This window comes from Felis catus, chromosome C2, assembly GCF_018350175.1.
Source record: "Felis catus isolate Fca126 chromosome C2, F.catus_Fca126_mat1.0, whole genome shotgun sequence".
NCBI classification, from domain to species: Eukaryota; Metazoa; Chordata; class Mammalia; order Carnivora; family Felidae; genus Felis; species Felis catus.
In genome coordinates, this window is record NC_058376.1 from 94,433,938 (window position 1) to 94,452,064 (window position 18,127).

General features: G+C 42.3%; 1 long non-coding RNA gene across 2 annotated transcripts; it reads right to left on the reverse strand.

Moving 5' to 3' along the window:
* Window positions 1–580: 580 nt before the first annotated feature.
* LOC123380032 lies at window positions 581–17,806 on the reverse strand. Of its 2 annotated transcripts, none has more exons than XR_006585269.1 (3): window positions 17,662–17,806; window positions 2,574–2,675; window positions 581–794 (listed from the first exon to the last, which is right to left on the reverse strand). It is a non-coding gene; the product is annotated as an uncharacterized LOC123380032 (long non-coding RNA). The 2 variants fall into 2 exon arrangements; XR_006585270.1 differs by lacking the exon at window positions 17,662–17,806 and adding an exon at window positions 6,826–6,973.
* Between the last annotated feature and the right edge of the window lie 321 nt (window positions 17,807–18,127).

Sequence of the window (18,127 nt, forward strand, 5' to 3'; positions counted from 1 at the left end):
CTCTGATGCCCAGAGACTGCGGCCGGGTGCCAGCCCGCCCCAGAAAGAGTTCACGCGATCGTGTAGCAGCAGCGTTTCAGGGATTATGGAAAATCACAACACACATCTGGCGCCAGGCTTCACCCTTAACGTTCTTGCTCCAGCACCAGTGAATGTGGTTGTTCTCCTGGGTCCCCTGGGGCCTTTGCCTATGGGGAAGCTGCGCACAGCCTTTACCAAATGTCCTCCCAGCGGGGGAACCGCCTCTCCCCTGTGGCCTGAAGGCTCCGAGGACCGCACTCTCTGCTCCTAGGGATTCGCCCTTCCCACCAGCGCACTGCCAGGTAGAGCTGCTGAGTTTCAGACTCTGCACTGTTTATAGAGTCTTAATGGAATTTAAACCCTCTCCTTTATCCTTTCTCCCTTTTTTGTTCAGTCCCTTGCATACTCTTGTTTTTTCTCTCCAGCTGCTTTCAGGCAGGAGGGATGTTTTCCATACTCTCCCCCCCCCCCCCAACCCCGTCTCAGTCCTCTCTCCTCAAACAAAAACAGCTCCCTGCCCTCCGGGGCTTTCTCCCCCAGTTCACTTCTCCCCGCTGCATACCTGCTGAGTTCTCTGGTTCAGGTTGTGCAGATTGTTGTGTTAATCCTCAAATCAGTTTTCTAGGTGTGCAGGATGGTTTAGTGTTGATCCGGCTGTATTTCAGGGATGGGAGACGCAAAAAAAACTTCCATGCTGTTCCGCCATCTTGGCCCCTCCCTCTGTTCTTGAACTTCAGGTAACTTGTTGGGCTTCTTTTGCTTGACATGGTTATCTGTAAGATTCATCCAGCAGTGGTGGTTCATTATTTTTTTTATTGCTCTGCGGTTTTCTACTGTATAAATAAACTATACTTTATCCATTCTTCTGTTAACGGACATTTGGGTTGTTTACATCTTGGGGCTATTATTAATAAAACTTCGATGAACATTCTTGTATTTAAACAGCATATGTGAAACAAACCATGATCGGACAGCGGTTGGCATTGCCAGCTTCCTCGCGTGGAGCTGAGCCAGATCCTGTGGCTGAGCAGCAGAGCAACATGGGTGCTAAAGGTAAGCAGGTGCATGGGGACCATTCACTATGGCTGTAGGTGGATTTGGAAGTGTAGCGAGGGACATTTGGATGGTACATCAACAGCATTGCTATACTACTCGATAGGGGCATTTGGAGGCTTAAATGTGGTAACGTATATAGAGCATATAGAGATAGTGATTACTCAATAAAAAAGGTCGTTTTTATTATTATACTAAACTTATAACCTTAGACTTTTAAAGCAGCAGGGCTCAGGTGGTACAGTACAGTTATTTAGAAAGACCTTTCCAAAATAATACCACATCTGCTACCCTATCCGATCACTCTTCTCTTGTGCTGTGAAGCCTTTATACTCAAAAAATAATTCACAGACCAACAGCTTCAGCATCAACTGGGAAGATGCTAGAAATGCAGGATCTTGGGCCCCACTGATCAGAATCTGTATTTTAACAAGTCCCTGATTGATTCTATGGAAAACTGCATTTTGATAAGCACGAGCTTTAGGCAGCACATTGGAATCACACAGAGAGTTTTAAAACTTAACGTATTTCAAATTTAGTGGACAATTGAACTCTGTCACAGAATGTCTTTTAACCATGGCATGAAATACACTTTAGGAAATGCTGATTTTTACTTAAAAATCAGCTTTAAGATTAGAATTAAAGATACAAAATGTAAGTAGAGTTTATCTTTGGGTGGTGGTCTTATTTCTTCTTTTATTTTTCTTTTTTATGTTCTTCTTTCTTTCCAAAGTTTGTGTTTAAAATTTTTTTGAATTTTTTAACGTTTATTTTTTTGAGAGAGAGAGACAGGGTGCGAGTGGGGGAAGGGCAGAGAGAGAGGGAGACACAGAATCTGAAGCAAGCTCCAGGCTCTGAGCTGTCAGCACAGAGCCTGATGCAGGGTTTGAACTCACAGACGATGAGATCATGACCTGAGCTGAAGTCAGACGCTTAACTGACTGAGCCACACAGGCGCCCCTCTTTCCAAAGTTTTTATAACACTTACAGAATCGAAATTAAAAGGTTTAGTAATTATGTTAGATGACAGAAATATTTTTCAGAGCTGTGTGTGACATATTTAAGAATGAAGTATCATATTCTTTTAAAAGATACAGTTAAATATATAAACTTATAGAAAAAGAGTACATATCACAGAATGAACCTAGGTGGAGAGTATATGAAGACTAATGCTTTTTCAACTTTCCATATGTTTGAAAACTTTTATAATAAAAAGTTGGGGAGATAAAAAGTAAAAGATTCATTTTGGAATAACATGACCATTATGTAAAGTGTTTATAAGTACCTATCTAAGTATATGTGGTTCCCTTTGGGAATGAAACTGAGATTGGGGGCTATCATAGAGAAGATTTTAGCTTTGTCTCTAATGTGTCAGATTTTTTTAAGACTGCCTTTGTGTATTATCTTGAAAAGAAACAAGTTTTCATGGGCAAATGGTGTTCAAGATACATGGTGTCAGAACCACACAAGTCCACGTCTTACTGACTTCAGAGTAATACCTCAAGTCTAGGATTCCATTAGGTCCTTTTTGCCAGCACTTAAGACAAGTACACCAACGTCTGTTGCAAGATCCGATGGAGGACGTCTAATGGTGCTTTAGGCTAAAAAGAAGAAAATCCTACTGTCAGAATATCGAAGCCTTCAGCCATGCAAGAGGCCATAGTCTTTTTTCTGAGCTTCAGGAACAGGCATGACTCCTTGTGTGCCTGTTTGTTAACACATGCTTTTATGAAAGAATCCCGTTTGAGATTCCTTTAGCTATAGCATACCACCCAGTACGAAGGTTGTGGGGGAAACCTATAGCTCTCACGAACTCTAGTCATGGGAGGCTAGCAATGCCCACCAACACAGAACCTACATGAAAGACCAAGTTGGTTTAAAGTAATACACCACCTAATCTTAATGTTTAAAAAAATATATTATTGAATCCAGGTAATAACAGAGAAAGAAGAACACCATGCTTCCTTTTCCTGCTTCATTCTCTTAACCACTTTCTCCTCTCCCTCCTTTATTCAGAATATATGTTCCATCCAAAGTTTTCATTACTTTTTTTCATAATTTCTCACTTAAAGCTCTGTGCTTTCATTCTGTTTAGCCCATGATGCAGATAGTTCAGTGGCATTTATGACTGCAATTATTAGGAGTTTGGGTGTTGGCATAAATGATTCTTGTCTGCTGGAATCTATCCAGTTTGAATATGGAGCTGTAAAGAAAAGCCTAAAAAGAGATTTTCCAGGGGTGATGGTGGTGTGAAAATGTGCAACAAGGTGTTATGATTTCAAATTATAAAGATCCCAGTAAAAATACACAGCATAAAGTTACTGCTCGAACCTCTTATGCTTTGTTTCTTCTAAGTCAAACTTAGAAATTCAGACTTGCCAACGTACTGAGAGGTCCAATGTCAGCTGTTATTAAGAAGATCCCTCCCTCTACCTAGAGCCATTTTTTAAAATGTTTATTTATTTTTGAAAGAGAAAGAGATAAAGAGTGTGATCTGGGGAGGGGCAGAGAGAGAGGCAGACACAGAATCCGAAGAAGGCTCCAGGCTCCGAGCTGTCAGCACAGAGCCCGGCGCAGGGCTCGAACCCACAAACTGTGAGATCATGACCTGAGCTGAAGTCGGACGCTTAACTGACTGAGCCACCCAGGCACCCCCCAAGGGCCATTTATGAAACCCATGAACCTCAGTCCAGAAAGCTTGGGGACAGTCCTCTCATCTTGAGAACTTTGTAGCTGTTTTTGCCATGTGTGCTGTATGGTCTTCCTGTTCCACTAGTGATAGGTAACTATTGGCCCTCCTTCCAAAGCTGAGCAAGAGGAGTTCTGACTGCATCTCCCAATGCCATTGTGGTGGCTGGTTCCAGGAACGACCCCCGATGAATCACATCTCCTCTATTTATGCCCTTCTGTAGATCCCTCCCATATTGACTCCAGCTTTTTCCAGAGGACTTGCTTTGGCCAATGAGATATTCACAAATGTGATGCAAGCTTTAAAATAACTTGCACACCAAGGCTTGTTCTCTCTTGTTACTGTGGGACTGCCATGTGAAGAAGCCCAGGTCATTCTACTAGAGGAGGAGACCATGTGGAGCCATGTCAAGCTGAGACCTCCTAGACTAATATGCTCCCAACCAACCTGTCAGCTATCTGTAATCACATGGTGACCTCAAGTGTCATCAGCAGAATGGCCCTGCTAAACCTAGCCCAAACTACTGGCCTATGGAATCGTGAGGAAATAATTTTTTTTTAATGTTGTTTCAGCCCCTATGTTTTGAGATGGTTTGCGTGACAACGGTTTGTAGGATGGCCCCTATGATTCCTGATCCCAGGTGTTCACATCTTTAAGTGTAGGCAGGACCTGTGACTTGCTTCTGGACAATAGGATATGGCAAAGGTGAAGGGATTTTGCAGATATAATTAAGGTCATTTGATTCTGAGTTAATCAGAAGAGAGAGTATCCTGGGTGACCTTGACTTAATCAAGTGAAAGTCCTTAAAGCAGGAACTAGGTCCTCTCTGAGTCCAGTGACTCTTTCTGTTATTATACAAGCAAGCCATCATGAGTTCTGTAGATGCAAGAAAATGAATCCTGCCAACAACCTGAATGAATTTGGAAGCAGATTTTTTTCCCCAGACAAGCCTTTATATGAAAATGCAGCCCAGCTGATACCTTGATTACAGCCTTGTGTGACCCTCAGCAGAGGCCCAGCTGAGCCATACCCAGACTCCTAACTCAGAGAAATTGTGAGATAATACATGTGTGCTGATTAAGCCACTACATTTGTAGTCATTTGTCATGAGGCAATAGAAAGCTAATAAAATTTGTTACTTGGCAGTGTATAACCTATACAGCCACATTACCAAGCATTCTGTCCCTTTGCATCCATATGCTAACCCTTTAAAAAGTCTGTCACCTTCTAGAGCATAAATCCAGTGACTGGCCCAGTATTAATACTGAAAGTCTTATGTCCTGGGAAATTCCTCAGTTCAAAGCAACTGGATGTCACCCCAACAGCATGGTAGGTCAGAACCACATGCAGACAGCCATCTACATCTTTCCTCCCTTCAAGAGAAGCTAAAGTTCTTTTTCTGAAGATCATGCCATCTCCTCTTTAGCGTCTATCTTCAGCTCTCAGTGAGACATTGACTTAATCCCCTTCAAGGAGGTAGAACGCTGTTATTTCCTGGCAGGAAAATAAAGTAGTGGGGGCATGTAGCGGTAGGGAGTGGAATAAGTTACATGTTAGGAGCACAGACATTTTTGAAGTACAAAATTCCTGGTTGGCAGCGGAAGAAAGACTGTTCGCTAGAGAGTTCTAAGCAGTTCTAAAAAGTTGGAATATACTAGGTGATTTTTGTCTTCATTCCTTTCTTTATAATTCATCTTGTTCAGACAGAGATAAGGATTCAGGAAGGAAAGCCGGCATGAAGGAAGGGCTCCCTGCTACTTATGATTGGCAGACTCAGACCCGTACAACTCTCCCATCTCATTCTCAGTGAGCCTCATTCCAAACTAGCCTGGAGCTCTGGCCAGGCAAAGCTAGTAGCATCTACCCAAATGCCCCCAGCCAGGTACTGGGGCCCAGAGCGTCTCTTCAGGCCCTGGTGCTACCTGCTGTTCTGGCATGTTCCAGCTGTTCCAGTCTGGTTCTGACTCTATTGCCTCTGATTGGTGTCTTTCTGTCCAGTCCCTTCACACTGGTGCTTAGGACTGGCCCTTGCCTCATATCTCTGTTGTCTACCGGCCCACTTCAACCTCATACCCAACTCAGGCTTCTGGAATTCCAGCCTGGAATCTGAGCCCTAGCCCTCCATTTATCCAAGATGGAGTAAACATGTATGAAATAGAAAACTTGGAATTGTTGGTCTCAAAACAATTAGGAACAAAATTCCAACGTGGACCTGACCCCAAGCTTTGTCCCAATTCCTGTGTCCAGTCAGCTCCATCATGGATTCCCTGGGCTGCCACCATGGCTCTGACACCTGCTCCATTCTTACTTTAAGCCAGAAACCTTTTGCCAGCTCTTAGATGTACCAGGGTTATTCGAGAAGGCTGACGAATGAGAATTCATGCTGCACAAAACCCAACTAGATTTGAAAAGAGAGGATTTCAAGGAGAGACACAGAAAACTGACAAGTCTTCTGGCATTTGGGGAGGGAGGGTGTGAAAAGAGGAGTGTCTTCAGAGTGGGCTGCATGAGGTAGAATTAGTTATCTAACGTTTATTTATTTTTGAGACAGAGAGAGATAGAGCATGAATGGGGGAGGGTCAGAGAGAGAGGGAGACACAGAATCTGAAACAGGCTCCAGGCTCTGAACAGTCAGCACAGAGCCCGACGCGGGGCTCGAACTCACAGACCGCGAGATAGTGACCTGAGCCGAAGTCGGACGCTTAACCAACTGAGCCACCCAGGTGCCCCTAGAATTAGTTATCTAAACAAAAGTCCAAGCACACTTGTCCCCAACCCCTATCCTACATAAATCTGTACAGAAATTGTTTTCTCGGTTCTCGAATGGCCCAACTATCAATTTTTGATATAGGAAACGCTCAGGTTTCTGTTGAAAATTTAACTTTCTATTATCCATACAGAATAAATGTGAAGATGAAGATCTGATAGTTCTCAGATTAATAGTCTCTCAGCTTTTCTGTCAACTAGCCCTATAAAATAGCCATTTATATCAGTAACTTAGTGTCACAATAATGCTGCTTGACAGCTTCAAAATCCTACGGCTTTGAACAATGATTACTTACTCTTGCTTGTACATCTGTGGGTTGGCCGGGGAGTAGCTAATCTAGACTGAGTGTGCGTCCAGACCTGCTTCATGTGTCTCTCTTCCTCCTACTTGGGCCACTGGGCTGGCCACAACATTTTCTTCTCATGACAACGGCAGAGGCACAATAGGGCACCGAAAGCACAAATGCTTCCTAAATACTAAGCGGAACTGGCACGTGGCCACCCTGCCCACAATCCATTGGCTGCAGCAAACCTCATGTTCCAACCCAACACCCGTGCCTCTAGTGAGAACTGCAAAGTCACAGGGTAAAGGGTGTGGCTACAAGGCGACAGAAACTGGTGCCAATAAGTCAATGTGCCAAAATAACCTGCTAGGATTGCTATCCTCCATACTTGTATCTCACCAAGTCGGTACTGTCTGATGTTTCCCTAAGTAGGCCTATAGCATATCTGTGTTTGTTTCTGTGCCTGACTGAACTGTGTTCTTCTGGTGTCAGATAAGTGCATCCAATGGCTTTCCCTCCTCAGATTTTGGCTTATTCAGCAAAAAGATTTCTGGAACGCACGGTTACTTTGGCCTCTCAAATTTACACTCCAGTGAATGTAAAGGTGTGTGCAGCTCACGGAAGTCTCACCTGCCCTGCCCCACATGAAATAAGAGTCTTCAAATTTTCTTGGAGGAAAGTCCCTTGATTTAGCCATTTTTGAATATGCTGCCTTATCATTTTAAAGATTATGGTTTTGTTGAATCTTGGACATATTTCCTGCTACAGAATATGTATTTCATTCCTTTGTTTTCCCAGAGACTTAATATGGCTCTGGCCATGTTTTCCTAACTACCGATCAGGTGCACAGTCTACAAGGGGAGGGACAGCAAAAAGGACTATTTTAAAACTGGCACTTACTGCAGTTGACATATTGCCTATTACTGAGAATTTGTATTCTTCATATTTCCCCTCACAGGGTATTAAATTTTGATTAAACCCAAGAACCTCTGACTGGTTTCCATAAGTAGAAAAAAAAACTGTAGAGCCTTAGCAATGTTTTTCTATGCAAAATGAGTTGCTAACTTATCATGCTAATTGTTCTGGTATTTATCCCCCTAAGTCCTAAGCACTCCCTTCAGATTTTCACTACATCTTCCTACCAGCCTATATGGCATTCTGGGTGATAAGCAATATTTTTTTAATGAGGTTCCACTTCCACAAACATTGTATTACCTCTAAAATAAATTTATACCTCTGTTTGCCTGGATCTCAAGCCAGAAACATCCAATGAAAGCACATGAAACATTCGCTGGAGTAAACAGCAGTCAATGTCATTATTTCTGGGTATCTAGAGCACAATCCAACCCTACAAAAATAACATCAGTACTCACTGTGTGCCAGGCTCTGTGCTAAGATTTGGAAAGACTTGGAAGATTTACATTCACCATCTTAACGAGTCTTCACATGGATATCTTCATGATGAGGAAGGATTATAATGGAACCCCCAACCTCAGATGCATTAACAAAGTCTGTATCTGTTACATATTGCATTGACTCAACAAGAAAAAAATTTCTTACGAATGGTGTTTGAAGGGTGCCTGGCTGGCTCTATGGGAAAAGCATGCAACTCATGATCTTGGGGTAATAAATTTAAGCCCCATGTTGGGCATAGAGCTTACTTAACAACAACAATAACAACAACAACAACAACAACAACAACAACAACAACAAAGGCTGTCTTTGAATCCTGTTAATCCATCAAAGCAAATCTTCAATTATTTCCCTACACTTTGCTTTCCCAAGAGTATATTCCCCAGAGCCCCTTGGTTCCTGGGTGTGTGTGTGTGTGTGTGTGTGTGTGTGTGTGTGCATGTATTGAACGTGAGACCCAAATGTTTTCTCTTGGGCATCTCCAGAGAGTTTATCCTAATTTTCCCCCAATACACATAGTTTATGTAATCAATCTCCTACTACACATTTTATTCACTTCCTTTAAAAAATTTTTTTTATTACAAAAATGTTTAAACATTTATTCATTTTTGAGAGATGGAGAGAGAGACAGAGTATGAGTGGGGAAGGGGCAGAGAGAGAGGGGAGACACAGACTCTGAAGCAGGCTCCAGGCTCTGAGCTGTCAGCACAGAGCACGATGCAGGGCTTGAACCTACAAACCATGAGATCGTGACCTGAGCCCAAGCTGGATGCTTAACTGAGCCACCCAGGTGTCCCCACAACCCTTTTAAGTAACGAAAGACTCTTGCTTAAAAAGATGACTTTCACACAAATGTTATTCATAATAGAAGAAACTGGAAATGACCCTATATGTCCACCAACTGGTTAATGGACAAGTAAAATGTGGTCTATTGATACAATAGAACATTATTCAGCAATAAGAAGGAATGAAATCCTGATAAAGGCTGAGCCTGGATAAACCTCAAACAGATCATGCTAAGTGGAAGAAGCCAACTGCAAAAGAGAACGTGTTGTATCTATGGAATCTCCAGGAATGGCAAATTTATGGAGACAGAAAGCAGAGTGGTGATTGCCTGGGGCAGGGGTGAGAAGGGGGATTCAGTGTGAAAGAGGCTGGAGGGATCTTGCTGTGCTAATGAAAATGTTCTAAAACTGCATTATAGTGATGGCTGCACAGCTCAGTAAATTTACTAAAAAATTATTGACTTGCGTATATTTAAAATTAGTGAATTTCATGGTATGTAAATTATACTCAAATACCATTGCTAAAAAAAAATTAATTCATGGAGAATGCTTGGTCACATGAAAAATTGGTCAAATTCTTTGTACAGTCAGCTGCTGAGAGATTAATTTCTTCATCCATACAGTGAATATAGGAAATCCTATCTCGAAGAAAATTACCTAAATATCAAATGAGATATTAAGATGCAAATGCCTTGAATACTGCAAAATGGTTAACAGAGGAAAGATTCTTGTGACTCAGCGGTGGGCGGGAATTATTTCATTCTCTCCTCTAGGTGGTGCTAGAATCTAAAAATGAGCAGGCCCCTGGTGGACACGGAGGCTTGGCACAAAATTACCTTTCCCTTTAAGGTTACATCTCTGAAGGGAATTTTTAGTCCCAGCGTCCTTGAGTCTGGAGCCTTCCCCCGAATTATTCTTAGGATAATAGAAATCCAACGTCAGTGCTTCTTACCACTCACAAACTTTCAGTCGCATATTCCATGTTATAGGTTTCCCTCTTTGTCCTGTGGAATTATTCCTATGACTGAACCACGTTCATCTTCCCTTTCTTTTCATTTTCATGGGAACCATTTCTTTTCGTTTTCATGGAAACTTCCGTTTTCATAAAAGCTGCACACACTGATTCGACTGCATTTTCAGTTCTCTCAGTACTTTAATATTTAATTAAATAGTTAATATTTAGTAATTTGAAATGTAATTAGTGTAATCAATTCATCAAACCATTTGTAAAGTGTCTCAAAACCTACACCTAGCACACACGGCCACAACAATGAAGAAATGCGACCGAGAGCCTGTGCTGGAAGCATGTGTTGGTGGCAGTAACAGCTGATGTGCTATTTGTTACTTTGCTGAGTGCCATGTGGCTTTATATATGAGAAAGTTCAAGCTTTGATAGTTGTAAGGTGACCTTCTGTAGCAGGTTCAGGACTCAATATGAGTTCTACCCCCTATCTCTCTTTAAAAAAAATAGGTTTATAGATTATCTTTTTGCTCTTCATCTGATGGTTTCTAAAAGCATTTGGATCAAGTAGGAGAGCTAAGAGCTCACAGCCTAAGGCACTGGGCAGCAAGGGCACACGGTGCTGTTATCTGAACCCCTGTACAACTGTTTTACTCAGTTCCGATGGGTGCAGGGCTGGTCCTTTAAGGAGATATGAAAGCTGAAGCTTGCACCCCATGATGTGTCTTGCAAAAGAAAGAATACGGAAGCAGCATAAAAACATATACACAGGAGCTATGCAAACAGACAGCTCACTACCAAAAATTCCTCACTGCAAAACTACTTTCTCACAAGGGGAAGGGTTTGAAAAACAGCTCTTGCCTCTTGGGGCCCTCTCTTTGGTGGAAACATATCAGCTTTTAAAATACAATACCATACAAGCTTTAAAAAGTGGTATTTAAGCAGCATTGAAATAGCCTACGAGAAATTAATGCAAAATCAATTCAGGCACACAATTTACATCTGCTGCGTTACCCAGAATGGCTCTCTTCTATAACTGGAAATCTATGGACCTAATTCTGGGATGACTGGAAGGAGTTTTATGTCTTCTGGGATGTAGCTGTGCAATCTGTCACTGGGAGGGAAAATCTGTAACCCTTTAAGGATAGCAGAACCTGGGGCCCTATTGTGAGGAAATGCACATTTAAAAATAACACTCAGTGAAATAAGTGTTTCTCATGGGTCTAGGCCTTTAAAGCCCCGCCCTCTGCCCAAACCTGCAGTCTTTCCATACTCAGCAGGCTTTGTCTTTCCTAAATATAGTTCATAGCAAACAATGAGCTGCTCCTGCTTTGAAGGTTGACAGTAAATGCTCAGAAGAGACACAGCCAAGCTCATGGCCGTGCTGGAGCTGGGAATCCAGCTTCTCCCTGAATCACTGGGTACCTCAAGGTTTCCCCTCCAGGTTTTCTCATTCTTCCAGTGGACGTGATGCTGACCAATTTGGTCAAAACCATTGTAGGTTACTGATGCACAAAGTAGGTTTAAAGTTCCAAGTTTTGAAATTAATTGTACTGAAAAAAACCACGAAGTAGCATCAGAGGGGTGGGAGGGGTATGGGAAACAGGGTGGTTTCTGAAAGTAAAACTAGAGTTGCAAGAAAAATTAGTTTCCAGGAAGCGGAAGTTGGTAAGAGTGTCAAATGCCACAGAGAGGAGTTACATGAGGTCTCGGGCCTTCAGGACAGCGTTGTTCACCTTGGGCAGCATTTCACGAAGCTGGAAGGGAAACCCTGAGTTGAGATGAACAGAAAGTGGGTGCCCACTTGCCACCTTCTCCTGGGAGCAGAAATGGGAGGGTTATTGCTGCATGAAAGCATTAAATAAGAGAGATTTTTTTTTCGTATTACAAAGGACTTTCTTATGACCTTGAATGCCTCTATCCAGTGCTGACATCAATTCCTAGACATCAGACTAGGATTTCCAATCCTGCCCAAGGCACCATCCTTCTCTGAATGGCTCACAGTAGGGTTTCAGTAAATGTTTGTGGAAGGAAGCAAGGCTACACTCTTGAGAACTGCCTATATGCAGCTTGTATTGAGAGCAGATGTCCTTTTTAACCATAATGAAAAATGTCCACTCTTTTGTTATGTAAAGTTTTGCACTACTTAGTTGTATGACCTCAGACAAAGTAATAGACCTTCTCTGGACCTCAGTTCTTCATGTATGAAAGTCTAAAGTGCATGGCTCATGTATAAGAGTGCATGGCTCAGAGTAAGCGGATTGCACTGTTTGCTGTTGTTGTTATAACTATTATATATAACTATTATTATAACTAAATATAACTGTTTGTCATCCTGGAAGAAAGGGAAGGCATGAAACATCTGTACTATGCATCCAAGTCACTCAGAATATTTTCGTACAAGGGGAAAGGCATGAAAAACAGCTCTTGCCTTCTAAAGTCCTCCCTTTGGTAGAAACAAAATGGTTTTTAAAATACAATCCTGTAGAAGTTCTTTATAAAAATATCAAGTATAATTCCAAAAAAAGTTCATAAAAAAATCAAAAAAACCCTCATCACCAAGAGTAAACCTTAACGTAAACGACGGACTTTGGGTGATTGTGATGTGTCTATGTGGGTTCATCAACGGTAACAAATGTACCCTCTATACTGCTAATGGCAGCAGGTTGTGCCTGTGTGGAGGTAGGGGTGTATGAAAAATCTCTGGGCCTTCTGCTCAATTTCACTATGAATCTAAAACTCTTCTAAAAAGAAGAGTCTCAAAAACAAGTTGTGGATGGGGATGCCTGGATGACTCAGTTGGTTAAGTATCTGACTTCAACTGAGGTCATGATCTCACAGTTCATGAGTTTGAGCCCCATGTCAGGTTCTGTGCTGACAGCACGGAGCCTGCTTGAGACTCTCTCCCTCTCTCTGTCAAAATAAATAACCTTAAAAAAACAATTTTAAAAATAACTCAAATGTGGGTGAAAATTACAGCATAGAGAATATAGTCAATAATATATAATAACATTATATGGTGACAGTTGGTCACTACACTTATCTATAGAATTGTAGAATCCCTATGCTTTACACATAAAACTAATGTAACATTGTATGTCAAACTATACTTTAATAATGGAAAAAACATTTTAAAGTCTGACAGAGATGCCCTAATTGTGTTTGTGAAAGACAGGAACTGGAGTGGCTCAGTTGGTTGAATCTGACTTCGGCTCGGGTCATGATCTCACAGTTCATGAGTTCGAGCCCCGTGTTAGGCTCTGTGCTGATTGCTCAAAGCCTGGAGCCTGCTTCAGATTCTGTGTCTCCATCTCTCTGCCCCTCCCCCATTCATGCTCTGTCTCTCCATCTCTCTCAAAGATGAATAAACATAGAAAGAAAGGAAGGAAGAAAGACAGGAACCAAAGCACTTTCCAGGAACATGGCTGGTCAGCCACGCCAGAGCAGCTATGGCTCTGGGGGGGCTAGATATCCTCTGTGTTCTGTGAAAGGCAGCCAGAGGAAGGTACAAACCCAGGACTGGGATTCTGACAGCACCTTATGAGATATATTGTTCATTTTCCTGCACAGTTAGGATGTGGGTGAGCACTCTGGGGGAGCTTCCAGATTAGACTCCTCTGTTACAGGCAGTGCCCAATACTCTTGTCCGTGTCCATGATGAAGTGAACTGTGGGGTTTCTGAGCAAACATTCTAAAATGAGACAAAATGGCAATCTTAGAGGAGTAGGCTTTGTCAATAGAGGCAGGGATGCTAAGAGGTTACTGTCCTGCCTTGAGAATTGTGCAGGCCTGGTTTGAAGTCTTTGTCTCTTCACTTAGTATGTGATCTGGGACATGTTACCTAACTTCTGGCTCTCAGCTGGTCATCTGTCAAATAATAACAGCACCCAGCTGAAAGGGCTGATGTGAGGTTTCAGAGAGATAATGTGTGAGGCACTTTATAGTGTTTGGTGCATAATGACTTTTTTCTTTTCTTAATTTTTAGAGGGGAAGAGAGAAAGAGAGCATGCATGAGCACATGAGCAGGGGAAAGGCGGAGTGAGAGAGAATGAGAGAGAGAGAGAGAGAGAGAGAGAGAGACAGAGAATCCCAAGCAGGCTCCACACTCAGCATGGAGCCTGATGTGGGGCTCAATCCCATGACTCCAGGACCAGAACCCAAGCTGAAACCAAGAGTTGGATGTTCAACCAACTGAGCCACCCGGGTGCCCATGACTTCTTTTTAATTTAAATCAGGGAATCTAACTCTTAACAGTTTTCTGCTTTTTATTCTTCATAGGAAGAAAAATTCTGTTACTACCATTCCTGATGTTGCAGCAGCTACTAGGTAGAATGGAAATTGCTTTCCTTTTTCTCACAAAGATCCAGGATTGAAGTGAGCAGGGATTAGTGATAAAATTGTTTTTCTTCTTTCTAAAGGTCAGAGCCTAAGTTCATGTTTCTCTTACTGGTTTCTCTCTGACTCATCTTAGTCCCCAAAGCAAATTATATATTTCCAGTCTTATTTTCTTTATCTGAAAAATGGGCTTTATCTAATAATTTCCCTTCCCTGCCTTGCAGCATAACCTTATGGTTTTGGGATAATGTCTAAAATGCATTCAAATGTTTTGCTTCCAATTTGATCTTTCAGCAGATATTTTAGATTCTTTTCCATCAATAAGGAGAGGGTGGGGGCTGTATTTCTCCAGTGGTTTCAGTGGAGAACAATACCATAAAGTAGTGGTTCTAAACTCGGGCTGATATGCTTCCCAGGGGACATTTGGCAAGGTCTGGAAATGTTTTCGGTTGTCACAACTTGGGCAGAGGGTGCTACTGATGTCTAGTGGGTAGGAGGCAAGGAACACTGTGTAACATCCTACAATGCAGAGGACAGTGCCCTGCAACAAAGAATCATCTGGCTCCAAAGGCCAGTAGTGCCAAGGTTGGGAACCCCTGCTGTAAATGGTCTCAATATGTTAGCTTTTCTCATTCCTTTTTCTTTTTCCTTTTATGTTGCTATTGTTGGTCTGTCCTCTCCCTCTCCCCTTAAGTAAACGTGCCTTCCCTTTGTCCCATTAATCCTTCTGTTCCTTCCCCCTCCTACCACCAAATCTTTTTTCATTCTCTCTTTCTATCATTTAGTGTATCATGATCCTCCAAAGTTCCCAGTCCTTGGAAAATATTCAAAGTTGCTTTTCCAGCCAGGTCACGATTAACCGTGTGCCCTAGGGCGGGTCCTGTCACTTCTCTGGGCCTCAGCTTCCTCCCTGTAAACAGACATAGGACTGAGTGTCTTTGACAACTGTCTTGGCAATTCAAATGCCTAACAATCTTACAAGAAAGTCTTAGTGTAAGAGTCCTTATAAGAAAATTAAGAGTTTATCGCTATATAATGAAAAAGGTGTTGATGCACTTGCGTGAGTATGTGGAAATACAATCCTTCCAAGGCAATTAGGGGCAAGATAAAATCAGCAGGTGACTAATTTTCAAAGATATGTATGGGGAAGTTACGCTAAAAAGATACTGATTGTAGCATTATTGTAATAATAAAAAGTTGGAAACAACAAATAGCCAACAACTGGGGACTGAGACAAAAATGTATGATATATTTATATGATAAAATACTATGCAGCTGTTAAAAATAATACTGTGGGGGCACCTGGGTGGCTCAGTCGGTTGAGCATTCGACTTTGACTCAAGTTATGATCTCGCAGTTCATGAATTTGAGCCCCACATCAGGCTCTGCAATGTCAGCACAGAGCTCACTTTGGATTCTCTGTCCCACTCTCTCTGCTCCTCCCCACTTATGCTCGCTCTCTCTCTCAAAAACAAACATTAAAAAAATAACAATGCTTTGCAGTTTTTTTTTAACAACATGGAAAATGCTTAAATACAGGTCACAAATTGTGTATAGTTAATATTCACATAGAACTTTTTTGTTTTAATTCCAGTATAGTTAACATACAGTTTTATATTAGCTTTTATATTCATTAGTTTATATTCATTAGTTTTTATATTTTTATAAATATATTATATTTTATATTATTTTATTGAATATTTTATATTCATTAGTTTATATTCACATTTAGTAAAAGAGAGCACCATTTTCTATACTGGATGTATTTTTTTATTAAATAATTTTGTCTTTTCTTACTTCAAAAGTAATACATGGTTACTTGTAAATAATTTTTAAAAACTCAGATAAGAAAAAGGGAAAAAAGTTATCTGTACCACCAGAGTCACCCCTGAGACATCTTTCTAGTCTTTGATTCATTCTAGTTTTTTTTTTTTTAAATTAATGTTTATTTTTCAGAGACAGAGAGAGACAGCACGAGTAGGGGAGGGGCAGAGAGAGAGGTAGACACAGAATCCGAAGCAGGCTCCAGACTCTGAGCTGTCAGCACAGAGCCCGACATGGGGCCCAAACCCACAAACTGCGAGATCATGACCTGAACTGAAGTTGGACACTTAACCAACTGAGCCACCCAAGCACCCCACGTCGGGCTGTCATTCTCTTTTTTAACTGACAGCGGGGTTATCCTGCTCTTGTGGCTTGCCTTGCCATCCCTTGTCATTACAGAGCGTTCTGCAGAGGTACTTATGTTACTTGCGTAGTATTCCTTTGTATCCGTACTGGATCTATTTTGGAGGAAAGGAAATAAACTTTACAAAAAATTTACTTAAAAAACTTTTTAAGTTTATTTATTTATTTTGAGAGAGAGAGTGCACCAAGTGGGAGAGGAACAGAGAAAGGGAGAGAGAGAATCCCAAGCAGGCTCCACATTGTCAGTGCAGAGGCTCAAAGTCACGAACCGCGACTTGCACTGCTCATTTCTAAAGTTTATTTCCTGGGGCGCCTGGGTGGCTCGATCAGTTGAGCATCCAACTTTTGGTTTTGGCTCGGGTCATGATTCCACGGTCATGAGACAGAGCCCTGCATCAGGCTCTGCACTGCTTGAGTTTCATTCTGTCTGTCTGTCTGTCTGTCTCTCTGTCTCTCTCCCTCTCTCTCTCTGTCTCTCCCCACACACACTTCTGCCCCTCTCCTTCTCTCACATGCTCTCTCTCTCTCTCTCTCAAATTAAAAAAAGAAAGAAAAATAGAAGAAAAGAAAAATAGAAAGAAAGAAAGAAAGAAAGAAAGAAAGAAAGAAAGAAAGAAAGGGAGGGAGGGAGGAAGGGTGCCGATTCACAGCTAGGGACCTGATGGACCTGAATTATTGGTGTTCCCCGTCATTACTCATCACTTGGAAGGTATGTCAAGTGGAGGCTTGGCTCAGGTCAGGCTTGTTCGTTCCTATCACAAAATCCTAAAATGGCAAGTGGGGTCATTTAGTGAAGCCATTTAGTGAAACCCCTTGCTTTCTCTCTCTCTCCCTCGCCACTAAACAGACAGGTAGGGCCCTAACCTTCTGGTGTCCTTGGTGTGACCAGCCCAGAGCAGGGGAACCACATCTGTAACATTTCATTCTCCTCCAGCCCTCCTCCGACTCATCTGGCTGAAATGACGGAGCCGCCTGTTTCCCAAACCCTTCCTCCCAGGGTGGGGGTGTGGGGCCTCAGGCTCTCTTATTTGTCATCAAGTTCCCGTGAAACAGGGCTCAGTGAGACGTCCTTCCCCCTGTGATTCACTGTCCAGTCTACATTCTGCTTTCCTGTCTGGGGATGTTGTGACATCAGATTTATCTGGTTAAAGGAAAAAAAATGCTTACCCGCTGATTTCTTTCCCAGGCACTCTTAAAGTCTTGTAAGGTTCACAGGGGTCTCACTGTGAGGATCAAAGCCTCAAGAGGCCCTAAGGGATACTGCTCTGGCCAAGACCTGCCCGGCCTGAACAAAATTTTAAAGGAGACAAAACTTTCCTTTCTTCCAGCGACTCCTCCCTCTGTGTCCTTGTCTCATCGCAGATACCCCTTCCCTGTCCTTCGCCGTGCTCTCCCAGCAGACCAAAGATACCCAACAAATTGGTTTTCCCATATGTTTTAGGGAGTCAACATGCTGGCATTTGCAAAGAGAGCTACGCTGTCGTGAGGCTTAATCCAAAGGTGTGACCAGGTCACTGTGGGGCCTCCGGTCTCTGAGGGGCTGTTTGACCCAGAGGTGCTTCTAAGGCTTTCACCATGGGCAATACCCACTTCCCTCACACTTGCTTGTAGGGTGGGAGTAGGGGGGAAACCA